Source organism: Pleurodeles waltl, chromosome 4_2 (assembly GCF_031143425.1).
Source record: "Pleurodeles waltl isolate 20211129_DDA chromosome 4_2, aPleWal1.hap1.20221129, whole genome shotgun sequence".
In the NCBI taxonomy this organism is placed as follows: domain Eukaryota; kingdom Metazoa; phylum Chordata; class Amphibia; order Caudata; family Salamandridae; genus Pleurodeles; species Pleurodeles waltl.
Window position 1 is genome coordinate 756,754,568 of NC_090443.1, and position 13,882 is coordinate 756,768,449.

Below are 13,882 nucleotides of genomic sequence, written 5' to 3' on the forward strand. Positions count from 1 at the left end.
TGCTCATGCTTAGTGTACTAGTCATTATCGGTCTTTTGATACTAAAATCGTATTGCTGTGGCAAAGTAAATTACATGGGTCCAGAATTTTTAGAACCACAAACCCTCCTTTTGCCCTTACATAGGCAATAAACCTATTCTCATGCTAATCTGAGTCCAGGTCTATGTTTATAAGGCCATGGAGATGTTGCTGGAGCAAAATTCTAGTACTTGGTAACTCTCTCTGGACAGGTCTCCTCGAACATGAAGTAGCACAAAAGGCCACATATGGCAGGACAAAATAAGGAATACCTCTATCTGCAGTAGGTGGCATAAGATCACACACCCAACAATTAGTGATGTTCACTACTAACTAGTGTTGATGCAGAAGCTGTACAAAAGAATTGCTTACAAATTCTGATCTTCTAACCTGCTCATGTTCAGGAAAAGGGTGAAAAGAGTGCAAAGAAATAATAGTAGGAAAAGACATAGGTTGGGAAGTGGGTGCAGAAGTCAATTAAGTAGAGAAAAACAATCCCACCCTTAAATGACAACGTCATGTTTAAAAGACACTAGAAAACACGTTATTAAGAACATATAGACAACGGGAGAAAGTAGTGACCACTATTTACAAATGAAATAATAATTTTTCACAACCCTAACCAAAAAGCAAATAATAAAATTATCTAGTAACATTTTTAGGGCTCCTCTGCATTTCAGTAATTTTTGTATGTTCAGGTGGAACAGTGGTGACTCTCATCAATGCTCTAAGGTGAAAAGGGGGTACTCTTTCCACAGAAAATGGACTTTATTCTGCTTTTACTAAACAGAATAGTACTTTAAAACAATGCCAGCAAAACAATCAGTCTCCTAACACCTAGTCTATACAATCACACGGAAACCTCTTGTGAAACCAAATATGCCCAGAGTCCGTTCAAAAAGCCTCTCTGGCAGGCTTCTATTGTCCATCAAATTTTCTTTTGTTGTTTTCTTTGGCATGGGCCTCTCAATTCAGGCCTCTTCGTGAGAAAAGTACTGCTTAGTTGGAGTGCCCTCCTGGCAAACACCCACAGCTCACTCGAAAGTCTCAATGTCTTAAAGCAATGCACCAGTGTCTCTCCTCTGTGGCAGATACTACAAACAATGTGCTCTTCATTGATCAAGGGCACAAATCATCTCGTGCAGACCCAAGCACCATTAATTGGGAAATAGCTCAAGCTCAGCAGCACTTTCAGACTCCAACACTCATTATTTAGTGTCAGAGGACGCTCAAGCTGCTCTTTCATGGGCACCAAAATATAGTGCCTTTTTCCAAACTTGAAATCTCCGGTGCACTGCCTTTCTTCCGTTGGAGCAAAGAAAAGGGGGTGTGTGGCCAAAACTCAGGCCAAGGGGCTCAAGGGATTGCACACTGTCAGAGGTTACCAGCACATGACAGGTAGAGAAATGAAACCTCAAAACAGCTCTGCCATCAACAACAGGAATCCTTCTCTTTAGCTCTTTTACACTGAAACTTTGGTTTTGTGATGTCCAACGCCGTCTGATGGAGCAAGTACGATACCATGCGCTGGCGATCGCTGTCCAGCTTTGCTACTTCCTGGGTGCTGAGACTGTAGGGCCAAGACGTCCGTCTTTCATCTGTAGCTGTCACTGATGGGAATTAGGCTTAAATCAATGTCCTGCAGGTTATTATGACTTGATACCCGCAGAATCTAGTGACGTAGGAAGTGTGCCACAGCTGTTAGTTTCCTTCAATTTAGTACAAGTGAAAATGCTCATGCTTAGTGTACTAGTCATTATCGGTCTTTTGATACTAAAATCGTACTGGTGTGGCAAAGTAAATTACATGGGTCCAAAATTTTTAGAACCACACCTCAGCGGGTGACATGGAGGCGTCCCCTGACTCAGCCTGCGGCTCTGGTGGTACATTTACACATCGCCTGCGACGCAGTGGAGGATCCGTGTCATCTACAGTGGCACTGTGGCTGGGACCAGGTGCTGGCTCACTCACCAGTATGGTGACTGGTGCATCATGAGGGGACTGTCTGTGGGTGGTGCTCTGTGGTGGCTGGTCCTAACTCCTCTGCAGGCTGGTGGCTGACCTGTGGCCCCTGGATGATTTGGTTGGCGGTGGGGTCGTGTGGGAGACCTGTGGGACATAGGGAACACACTGTCAGTATCTACCATCTGTTATCAACTTCCTAATAAACTGTTGCCTATCAACTGCCTACTTGACTACATTGCCCAGAATGCACCATGCAGGTGGTTGCTACTCTGAAATGGAGCTATTTTGGTTGTGCATGCTACTGTGTACAAGGTGGGTGGGGGTATGGCATATTTGGGTGTACATGCATGTCTTATGGTACTCACCGGTTGATGGTCCTGGCTCTGAAGTATCCAGCTCTCCCATCCCGCACACTGCCTCTGGCTCCAAGGTCTCCTCAACTCTTTCCTCCAGGGGTGTGGGTGGTGGTATTGTGGACGGTCCCCCTCCAGTGCCCCTCATCTCCCGGAGCTGCTCAGTCACCCTCTCCTTGGTCCGGGAGCGCAGGTCATACCACTGTTTCTTTAACTCTTCTATGCTCTGGTGGCTGACACCCAGGGAGTTCACGTTGTCTTGGATTTCCGTCCAGATTCTTCTCTTCTCCACCTCTGGCACACTGAGGGCTGCCCTCCCAAAAAGTTGTTCATGGTGCTGGCAGCACTCCTCTGTCAGCACCTCCAGCTCCTTCTCTGCAAATTTCAATTTGCGCTTCCTTGGTGTCTCAGCCATGGTAGCTGCTGTTCTCTCTGTTTGCAGTCTTGCAGTTGAAAATGGGTGTGGTATTCCCTCCTCCCAGGTGTATTTGTAAACTTCCTGGCTGTGATGTCATCATCAAGAGACAGGAAGTGTTTTCCAGAGTGGTCTCCTGCACCTGCATTCAATTTCCAGCACAGTCGCAATTTGGGACACCCACTCGCAAATTGCGTGTTCGTTTTTAGCGCGGTCGCAAAAAGCGACCTCGCAAACAGCGGACTCGCAATCTGTGGTGCGACTTCATTTGCAAGTTGCAAATTGAAGTTGCTTTTTCTTCTTGGATCCCATTTAGCAAGTCGGAAATTGCGAGTCGCAACTACTCGCAATTTCCGACTCGCTAAATTTTTCCTACCTACATCTGGCCCAAAGAGTTTGGCTTTGGGAGAAACAACCTTGCCACAGTGAAAAACGGCTTCAGGAGTTTCTCACTTCAGGGCATGGAAAACATAACTACAAATGTCCAACTTTTAAATACCGTGCACCCTCGCCGATGAGCTATTACGGGTTACCCTAGGAGTGACTTATTAATATTAAAAAAGGAGGTTTAGAACTGGTATACGGTTTATTTTATCTGGTCAAAATTTTATTTTTAAAATTCCACTGAAGTCTGCAGTGACAGGCCTGAGATATGTTTTACAGGCTATTTTTGTGAGAGGCACAATGAGTGCTGCAGCCCACTTGTAGCACTTAATATACACACCTTGGGTACTTGTGGTACTATATACTAGGGACTTATATGTAAATCAAGTATGCCAATTAGGCAAATGCCAATTTTACTATGTTAACCAGAGAGAGAACAAGCACTTTACAATTGGTTAGCAATGGTAAAGTGTGAAGAGTAGTAAAGTCCCCAAAAACAAGTTCAGCAAAAATAGAGGAGTGAAGACAAAAAGTCTGAGCGAATACCACACCAAGGATGTCAGGTCTAACAATATCCACTACAAGAAAAATGAAATTGAAGTTTGTTGGTGCTTATTCTGATATTGTAGGACATCTAGAGCCAGATGTTGTTACTAAACTTTAAGGCCCGTATTTATACATTTTTTAGCGCCGCATTTGCGCCGCTTTTTGGCGCAAAACGGCGCAAACCTACAAAATACAATGGCATTTTGCAAGTTTGCGCCGTTTTTGCGTCAAAAAACGACGCAAATGCGGCGCAAAAAAAGTATAAATACGGGCCTAAGTTTTACAATGTAACTTAGTGCTAGTAGTTTGCTAGGCCAGGGAGTCGAGCAATAACTGACCTAATGAATAATAATTGGGCAGGCCCCTATTGATGACTACCCTGTGATTGGCTACAAACGCAAAAATGATGGACTGTAATGAACAACATACTACCACCCCTATGTTAACATTCCCAAAAAGGAAACTATTTTTTAATTGTCTGTGTTCTTTACAGGATCAAGTGCTGCTTTAAAAAACAAATCAGTTTAGGACGACATCAGCGTGCGCCGAACACTATTCCCAACCCTATTCTAAATATGTGGCCACGTTCTGTGAGAAGGCACTATCAATTCAAAGGTTTGCAAGCATCATTGAAAACGCCATTGCAAATCACAAATAGGAGGGGGCACACAGTTCATGTCCCCTTCTATTTAATAATAGCAATGAGTATTCAAATTAATTACGCAATTTGAAAGGATTTGCAGAATCACAAAATGGGTTAAAACATGCTGAGTCACAGTGAATTTGCCGATCACACAGTAATAGTTGTGTAGGTCGGGCCCCAGAACTTTCAGGTATGTTGTGCCTCTATCTAGAAAATTAGCACATTTTCCTTGCAGCGATTAAAAAAGTAAAGATATAAAGTTGGGCCCACAACTTCCTTTACTCATACTTTTAATACTTGCAACATGAAAATGATGGAGAGAGAAACCTGTTTAGCTTAATTGAATAACCACGTCACGTTGACATCCCTCTCAACGTTTTGGTTCTCCCAGAAAAGTGAGAGGGGATGGTTTTGGATGATGAGCCAACTAAATTCAATCGAAAATAAATCTTTTAGAAGTGACTTTTTTCAAAGATGGGTACTTGTAAAAAACTCTGCGGAAGGCTCACTCCCTTTTTGGAGGTTGAAAAGTGGCCTGAGGAGTGTGACACGTCCAAGTGAAGGAGACCTGAGTTTTATGCTAATGACTTCTTTATACTCAGCAACAATTATGTGTGAAAAACCTACATTTTATAAGCAGGGAATTGTTGTGACAATAAAATAATCATCAAAACTATTAAATGATGTGCGAAAATGTGTTATTTAAGTGTTATTCCCTGGTAAACACAAGGAATTTGTAAACGTTCCAATGAATTTAGTGATAAATTTAGAAACACCTTGAGAAAACAGGGAGTCACAAAGGCTTCTCTTTTTCGTTGATTGGTTTGAATGTTCCAGCCCTTGGGATGGCGTCAGCATCATGATTGGGCTTCAATACGGTATTTTGTAGGTTTAGCAATCACATTACCTAGAACTTGCTCATTGTACATTTTTGACTGGTGTTTTTCATGTCTTTGGTGCTGCGTTAATGTAGTGTTTGGTGAAGAAAAACATTTACCACTGTATTATGAAAGCAGTATTCTGGAGGTGGTAATGTGTGACACAAATGATTCTGTATGCTTGTTGTCTGGCATTTTGTTGAGGTGGTGGTATGTTTTGCTATTTTTGTGCTGCTGTGTTTTAGTGCGACATTGTTGCAACCTCGTGCAACCACTTATTACTGTCTATGGTAGCAGCTAGTGCTGCTCCACCTCCTTAACTATTTAAGACAGCCTCCAGGACAAAGGTTGATCAGAAACTTTGGGCCAGATTTATTCTTTTTGACGCAAAACTGCAGTTTTGTGTCAAAACATTTAGCAATGACTAGCACCATTTTTTAATGCTACCCGGGCGTCAAATTTATACTATGAGGCTGGGTGGAGCTAAAAACAGGTTAGAATCAAAATTTCTGATGATAAACCATTGCGTCTTGTCAAAAAGCAAAATGAAGTAAACACCAGAACAATTACTCTAACCTGTTTTATGACACATAAGCATGTCACAAAACGGAAATTCACAATTTTTATCCGCATTAGCATAAAATACAGACGCCTATGGAAAAAACAGTGCAACAGTGAGGCAAAATGGACCCAGAAAACCAAGGAAGAACCCAGGGTGACCCCATTCAACCAGGAACCAGCCAGGAGGACACAGACAAGACCCTTGAGAAGGAGAAGAAAAAGAGAAAGTGTCATTTCCGTGCGGAGGAGCACGAAATACAGTTGAGAGAGGTGACAGAGCATCAACATCAACTCTTCATCACCTCCAAATTACCAATTGGCAGGTGAGAGGCAATCTAGCAGCAGATAGTAGACAGAGGTGAGGAGAACCATAACAGAGTGCAAGAAACGCTGGCATGATTGTAAGCGAACGCCAAAGGAAAAAAAGACAAGGAACAGGAAGGCAGCACTGCAAACTGGTTGTGGTAGTCCAGCACCACAAGAGGACATGACGAGATGGAGGAGATGGTTGCAGTGGTCATCCCAGAGGAACTGGTCACTGGAATCGCAGGACAGGACAGACTACCAGGAAACACCACAAATGCAGGGTAAGTTGCATGGGGGAAATTAATACTAAATTGCCAGGTGTGAGAAGGAAGAGGCACATAGGACACACAGAATGCATGGGCACACAGGGGCACACCACACCACATCACCACCAAACTTTGCATGGCGGTGTTAGAAATGGAGTTTCTGGTTGGCTAGGGTATGCACCTAAGCCAGGTAGAACCCACTCACTCTAGTCAGGGCAAAGGAGTTACACGTCCAAGATAACACCTGCTCACCCCCTTGGTAGCTTGGCACGAACAGTCAGGCCAATCTCAGAGGCAATATGTAAAGCGTTTGCACAACACACACAACACATGTGATGCACTATCCCCACCACAAAGGAAACATAACACTAAGTTTTATGAAAATATACTGTACTGTACACAAAGCAACTATTAGACCAACCTCAACATGTCTGTAATATCCTGCTAACATAGGAGTTGTCAGAACGTTACACATTAGTTACTCTGCGGAACCAGCAGTAGTCACATATAACACACAGGTTACTTGATATTCTGCAACATAAGCAGTAGTCAGGAATCACATTATTAAGTAAAAGCACTTGTCATTAAAGTATCATAAATGCATGTACCAACAGCATTATAAAACACATGGCAAGTCAAAAATCACATATTAGCAGGTCATGCCCATAAAAGGGACACTAGTCAACATATATGTCACATCATAAAAATAGGTAGGCAACATATAAATCAATAATGTCCATATAAGGAACCTATGACATACATATGTCCTTTAAAAGTACCTGTTTTATTATGAGAACAGTACTCCGTGTGCCAAGCTTAATAACATGGGATCCCCTCGGCACTCCTTGTGCCCGTTCTAGGGGCCACTCTGCAGAATGGGGTAGAAGGGAGGTGACATGATCTCTGGGGGACCCTCAGGCCTCAACTGGCCCTCCAGAGGGGGGCCCAAAGCCAGCACCACGACTGGGGGTGGAGGAGGGTGCCATGCACCCCCTCTGGTTTATAACAGGCCCTTCCTGGGGTCCGTGATCTCTGGGGGCCCCCTGGGCTTCACTGGCCCTCCAACGAGAGGGGGGCAAAACCAAAAACATGTAGGGTCACCAGCGGCACGGGGGGCCTCCGGCGAGGCTTCTGCCCCACCTGCGGTCTCTGCAGAGGATTCAGGGCCTCCGTTGGGGCAGGGGGAGCCTCCAGTGAGGCGTCTTTCCCCCCTGCCCGTCCACACAGCAGAAAAGGGGCCCAGTGCGACATGGGAGCCTCCGATTCGGCTTCCTTCCCCCCACCCAACTTCACTGCAACAAGAGGCCTGCCCGGGCCATAACAGATTGCAGGCACCAGGATGGGTGCGTGCCTATGCCCCGGGGACACTCCTCAGAGCGCGCTTCACCCCGGGGGCACGATAGGAGCGCGCTTGCGCCTTTTCTTCAAACTATGGTGCCCTTGGGCTTAATGTAAACCACCTGCCCGGGCTGCAGCGGTGATTTTGGGCACAACAATGTGCTTTCAAGCGCAGGGACACTCCAATAAGCCCGGGTCACAGTGGTGTTTCTTGGCTGCAAAAAGTGCTCTCCATTGCTGGGGGACTAAAAAATAAAGAGCTTTCCAAAGCGCTGACTCTTTAAGAATGTGCCGGGCGCCCTCCAGGGGCTAAATCAAAGAACTGACGTGCTCCTTGCTTTCAAGCAGTTGCAGGGGTCAGGGGCCACAGCACCCTACCCCTGGGGGACAAAGGATAATGTAGGACAGGTCAGGAGTGCCCAGCAGCAGGGCAGCACAAAGTAAATGCAGGCAGGTGGCAGTTCCTTAACGTGACCAAGCTGGTCACAGGACAGCAGCAGCAGTCCATGGCAGTTCCTGGGGAGTCCCTCCAGCAGTCTGTGTCCAGTTCCAGGTACGTTCCAAGAGTTCCCAAATTGTGGGGAAAATTCCCCTGTATTTATACTCAGTTCTACGGTGTGTACACAAAGGAAGAGGAGTGGAGGTTCCAACCAGTTACAGCTGGTTCTGGGAGTGCCCCGTCTCTCCTCCAGCACAGGCTCCAAACATCACTTGGGGGTAAACAATCCTATTCTGTGAGGTCAGGGCACAGCCTTTAGAAATGCAGGTGTGCCCCGCCTCTCCCTTCTCTCAGCCCAGGAAGACTATTCATTATGCAGATGCACCTCTGTGACACCTCCACACTCCCTGTGTAAAGGCGGTCTGAAAAGTATGCACAAAGCCCAACTGTCACTCTGCCCAGATGTGGATTGTAGTCAAGCTGCAAAACACCAGAGTTATAAGCACAGAGAAATGCGCACTTTCTAGAAGTGGCATTTCTGTAATAGTAATAAAAAATCCACTTACACCAGTAAGCAACATTTCTCATCACCATTACAACTATACCAAACATGCCTACGCTACCCCTCAAAAATCAGACAATACCCCCTACACATAAGGCAGGGGAATTCCTAATGCAGTCCTATGACTAGGCAGCACTCACAGCAGTGAGACACCAAGCTAGGCTGTTTGACACTACCAGGACAGGCCACACAACCTGGCACATGTCCTGCCTTCTCTATACATAGCATCCTGCCCATAGGTCTAGCTAGGGCCTACCTTAGGGGTGACTTACATGTAGTAAAACAGGAGTTCTGGACCTGGCAAGTAAATTTAGGCCCGTATTTATACTTTTTTTTATGCCGCATTTGCATAATTTTTTGACACAAAAGCAGCACAAACGTACAAAATGCAATTATATTAAAGAAATGACACCAATGTGGTGCTAAAAAAGTATGAACATGGGCCTTAGAAGCCAGGACCATGTGGCAGAAAACTGCACACACTTGAAGGTCTGAGACAGGTTTGAAATGCTACTTCAGTGGGTGGCGCAAGCAGCGCTGCAGGACCACTAGTAGCATTTAATTTACAGGCCCTGGGCATAGAGGGGCGTATAGAGTGTACAAGGTATTTACAGGTAAGTTAAATATGCCATATAGGTATAAGCCAATCGTACCACATTAAGATTGGAGAGCACCTGCACTTTAGCACTGATTATCAGTGATAAAGTGCTCAGAGTCCTAGAGCCAACAGCGAGAGGTCAGAAAAAATAGGAGGAATTAGGCAAAAAGTCAGAGGATGAACCTGCCACAAGGGATAGGTCCAACAGGGGTTTTATCGACATGCAAAGGCTGGTGGAAAAGCATGAACAGACCTGGAGGGTAGCGTTGATCGTAATACTAGTTTGGTGTCACAAGATAGGTGGCATTGCCAGTCTGTAATCAGCTGCAAACCTGCCAGTGCCAGACTATTGGCCCATGGGGTATTCCCCATTGACAACATGTGCCACTACCACCTGCGCTGTTGGAGGTGGTCATTTAGACAATGGCAGTCTGGTGGTTTTACAAACCTACAAAATCACGATCAAACTAGCTTGAGGCCCTGACCTAAGTTCAAGTCCAGTTAACTGGCTATGTCCATGAACTACGTTACCATCAGGAACTGTCATATACAAAACGATGTACACAGCAAAAAATGATACCCATGCTGGCCATCCCTGGGTCTACCCCTGTGCTTGTGTCAATTTTAGCGCACTGCCGCTATGCTGCATTTCTTGCATCATAGTGCAAGGATGGCTGCATTGGGGGGGGGATCATAGTTGTGTAGTAAGGCGCACCTTCCAGCACAGACAGAAGATGGAATGGAAATCTGCTTGGTCCATGTGTTCTGTACAATACAGCACACATACACATACATCAACATGAGGAGCTATCAAAGGAAACAACAGCATAGTGTCCTGCCAATGCCATACCTGGGGTGGTGCAAGGTTTCAGTACTGCACGGGTCCATGTGAAACATGTAAGACTGGGACAGGGGCATATTGCCATGTGTGGTGCTGTGGCTTCACCACTGCAACAACCATTGCAAGGCCCTACCATGCAAATGGATGCATAGGGAGGGTTGACAATAACAAGATGGTGTCAAGCCACAAAAAGGATATACATGACGCAACCACTTGCACCACTTGAGCTTCCCTTCATGTGACACTCAGGTGGGGCAAAGGGCTGATAGACTGCAAACATTAGTGTACAGGAACAATGTTTGGGAAGTAAGATGACAATGAGCCCCCAATAGCAAGTCAGTGACGTGACATGTCAACTGCCACAACACAGAAAGATTGATTTTACACCATCTCATTGCAGAGGATGATGGCTCTCCTGCTGATCTGCTTGTCCTGGAGTTCCGGTTGATGTGGATGACCAGCTGACAACCATCAGCTAAGAGACCCTCTAAGAAGTCCTGGTATCCCTCCAGACACCACGTCCAGTCGTAAGGAAGACAAATAATGTAGCAACCATCCCAGATGTCCCACCCAACATCCCAATTGTACGACCTGCAAGCACCAACACTGATGAGGACTCCGAGGACCCAGGGAACAGTTTTTAGAGGACAGTGGTAGGAGTCCAGCAGAGGCTGGCCAAAGAGGTGCGGGTGGGGATGGAGACTGTGGCAGCCAGCTTAGAGGGTATGCGCATGTGCCTCGTCACGGTTAATGGACAGACTGCAGCAAAATGAGCCACACACTCCCCACTGCATGGAGTCCAGCAGTGTCTGAAGGACAAAGCTGCTGCCATGAGGGACAGGCCACAACAACTGCCCTCCCAAACTGGTAGCAGCATGCTTGAGAACAAGATGGACTCCATGCACCGGGAACTGGTCTCCCTCAGGGCAGACATGGCTGCCTACCACCAGGATGTTGCTGCTATCCTAGAAAATCAACAGTTCCTCCTTGCTACAGTGATGCCATATGTAGTGCCACAGATGGCGGCTTCCGGGAATTGGGGGTCCACATCTCCAACCACTGAAGTGTGTGTGGTCCCCGCTAGCTCCCCACCACCACCGTCAAGGGCAGAGGAGGCACCATACATATTGGAGGATAAAGATGTGGAACAGATCATCTTTACTTGTAAGAGTTCCCGGTAGCACCAGCCCATGCCACATGGGCAGTGGTTTCCTTTGTCCTGTGCTTGAAATCAAGCCAGTGTTACAACATTTGGATATGTGCACTCTTCAAAAACACACTGTTGACCTGACTGCTATGGACTGTCATTGTCTCTCACCTACAAATTGGCAAATATTATTCCTTCACAGTTAACAACACTTCAGCCAAGCATGTCCCATGACATCTCTCTCAACCCTGGTCTTGTGTTGTGTCAAATGTATAGATTTCACAAATGGGGTCACTGACCTGGATATTGTAAATATTGAACTAAGACACTTGTAAATAAACACCTCCAACACAAACAGCATGTCTTTGAGTATTGTGACACATCTATTATGCTTAGGAATTGTGATGTATGCAACCATGTCATTAGTCAGAAAGTGAAAGTACAAAAGTGCAGGAATATGGGGGCACATATCTACACACAAAGTTCCTACATGATAAAGGTTAATACTGGTCTCATCCCCTACAAGCAATTCAATGAGTATGTCAAAAATGAAGAACACATGTATACTTCACTCACTAAATACAGCAGGAATGGCTGTGAAACAGTTCTCAGGCATTATTGTCAACTTGGAGTACCAGTAGAACACATTGGTGTGAAACAGAGGTACCTAACTTCATTTGTTATTGCCACTGCTCACTTTTGCAGGATAGAGCTCAAATGTAGGCTGTTGTCAGATGTGCCATAGTCCCCAACTTTCCTACACAGGACCCTGACACAAACAGCTGAATTACCACACCTACCTGTCCAATACAAAGTTAACATAGTCGCCTTGAGTGGTGGGTACACTGGATGGCAGATGCATGGACAATTAGATGTGTTGTTGCTGCCAATGTAACAGCTCAGTTTTCAATAGGTAATACACAAGTCAAGAGAGGCATTTGGAGGCAGGACGGAATCTCTAGGCCAACTCATAATTTGTACTGTGCACTCATGGGAAGACCCTGAGACACTATCTTTTCACACAAAATGTATAGGAGTATAGAAACATTTTTATTAAGTAATAAGCTGAACTAAAACATTATTAAAACCTACCCTAACCTAAACTAACCTATTCTAACTACCATTAACCAACAACCAAAGCGAACTACCCTATGCTAAACTTAACTAACACATTTAACACCAGACTCTAAACATTGCTACCCCGCCCTCCTAAAGTTACAGGACATATGCAGGACAACATATACTAATACTACATATATACTAACTAAACAGAACAAATGTATGTATTTTTATTTTTTTTATTAAACACATAGATACCCCAACATGACCTCCCACCCACCAATTAATATGTAATAAGTAAAAACCAACCCGTCAAATCCACTTAACCTAACTAAACTACATACCTACACTAACCTAACACTATCCCCCTAAAACCCACAATAAAACATAACTTAAAAGCAGGAGGGAGGGGACAGAATTTGGAGGTGGCAGTTCAGAAGACTTTCAGAGTTTTGCCTTTTTCAGCTTTTTCTTTCTGAACGGCAGCTACTTTCTGTTGGTGGCCACCTCCTTTACTAGATTCTGCAAACATGTCAGGACCAGGAAAAAGTCCCTCCTCAGATCCTGCAACGATTGCATGTCCATGGCAGCAGGTGGTGTGGGCTGTTGCACTGTTGTTGTCAGCAAAATAGTTGCAGCCGAGGTTGTTGGAGTGGTGCCAGGTATGCCCCCCTGCACTACTGAGGAGCTGTGTCTGCAGTGCCTTGTTTGCCACTGTAGAACCCCTTGTGGGTATGCCTGTCATTCCCCTGTTGCCCTCTCAGCATGGTAGCGGCTAGCCATTCGACGGTAGCCAGATTCCACTGCCAGGATATGGCGGGACCTAACCGCCCTCTTTTGGAATACCCATTGTCCGTCATTGCTCATGTTGGCAATTTTGAAATGGAGACAGACAACCATTAGTGTAAGCATTGTGTGGAGTTTGCACAGATTAGCAGCTTACACTGCTACATCTAATTACACATGCTCTCCAACTCACATTCCAAAAAAGACAATGGCCCTGATAATTGTGATGACAACGCTGCCTTAGCATCATTTTATTGCCACTAAGGTGACGCAAAACTCAAAACGTGAACATTGAACCAGACACATGGAAGTGTGCATCGCTCTTACATTATAAACAATAATGCAGAGACAGTGCACACTTGACATAGGTCAGGCCCAATACTCCTCATCATCTGTTTCTATTTACAACCATACATCACCAGGAACTTGAACATGTTAATGGGAGGATGGGATGCTGTTGGTAACCATAAGGCGTCAGAGCTGATAGGTACACATGCAAGCCTGATCAATATGACTGTCACCTACACTGCGATCTTCACATCCACTTACAAATTTGATATTCTACTCCCCCTGTGCCTTAGGGGGGATGGCCATGCAATCCCTCATCTCAACTGTCCTGGTCATCTACCAAGGCATGCCCCCTCATACATGGAGTCAAGGAGTGGACCATATGTTAAGGGGGCTGACAACTAGGAAGCTGATATCCATAGGACTATCACATCTACATTAATGTGGCCAGGTGTAGACACCCATCAATACCTGATCTGCCACTACTAT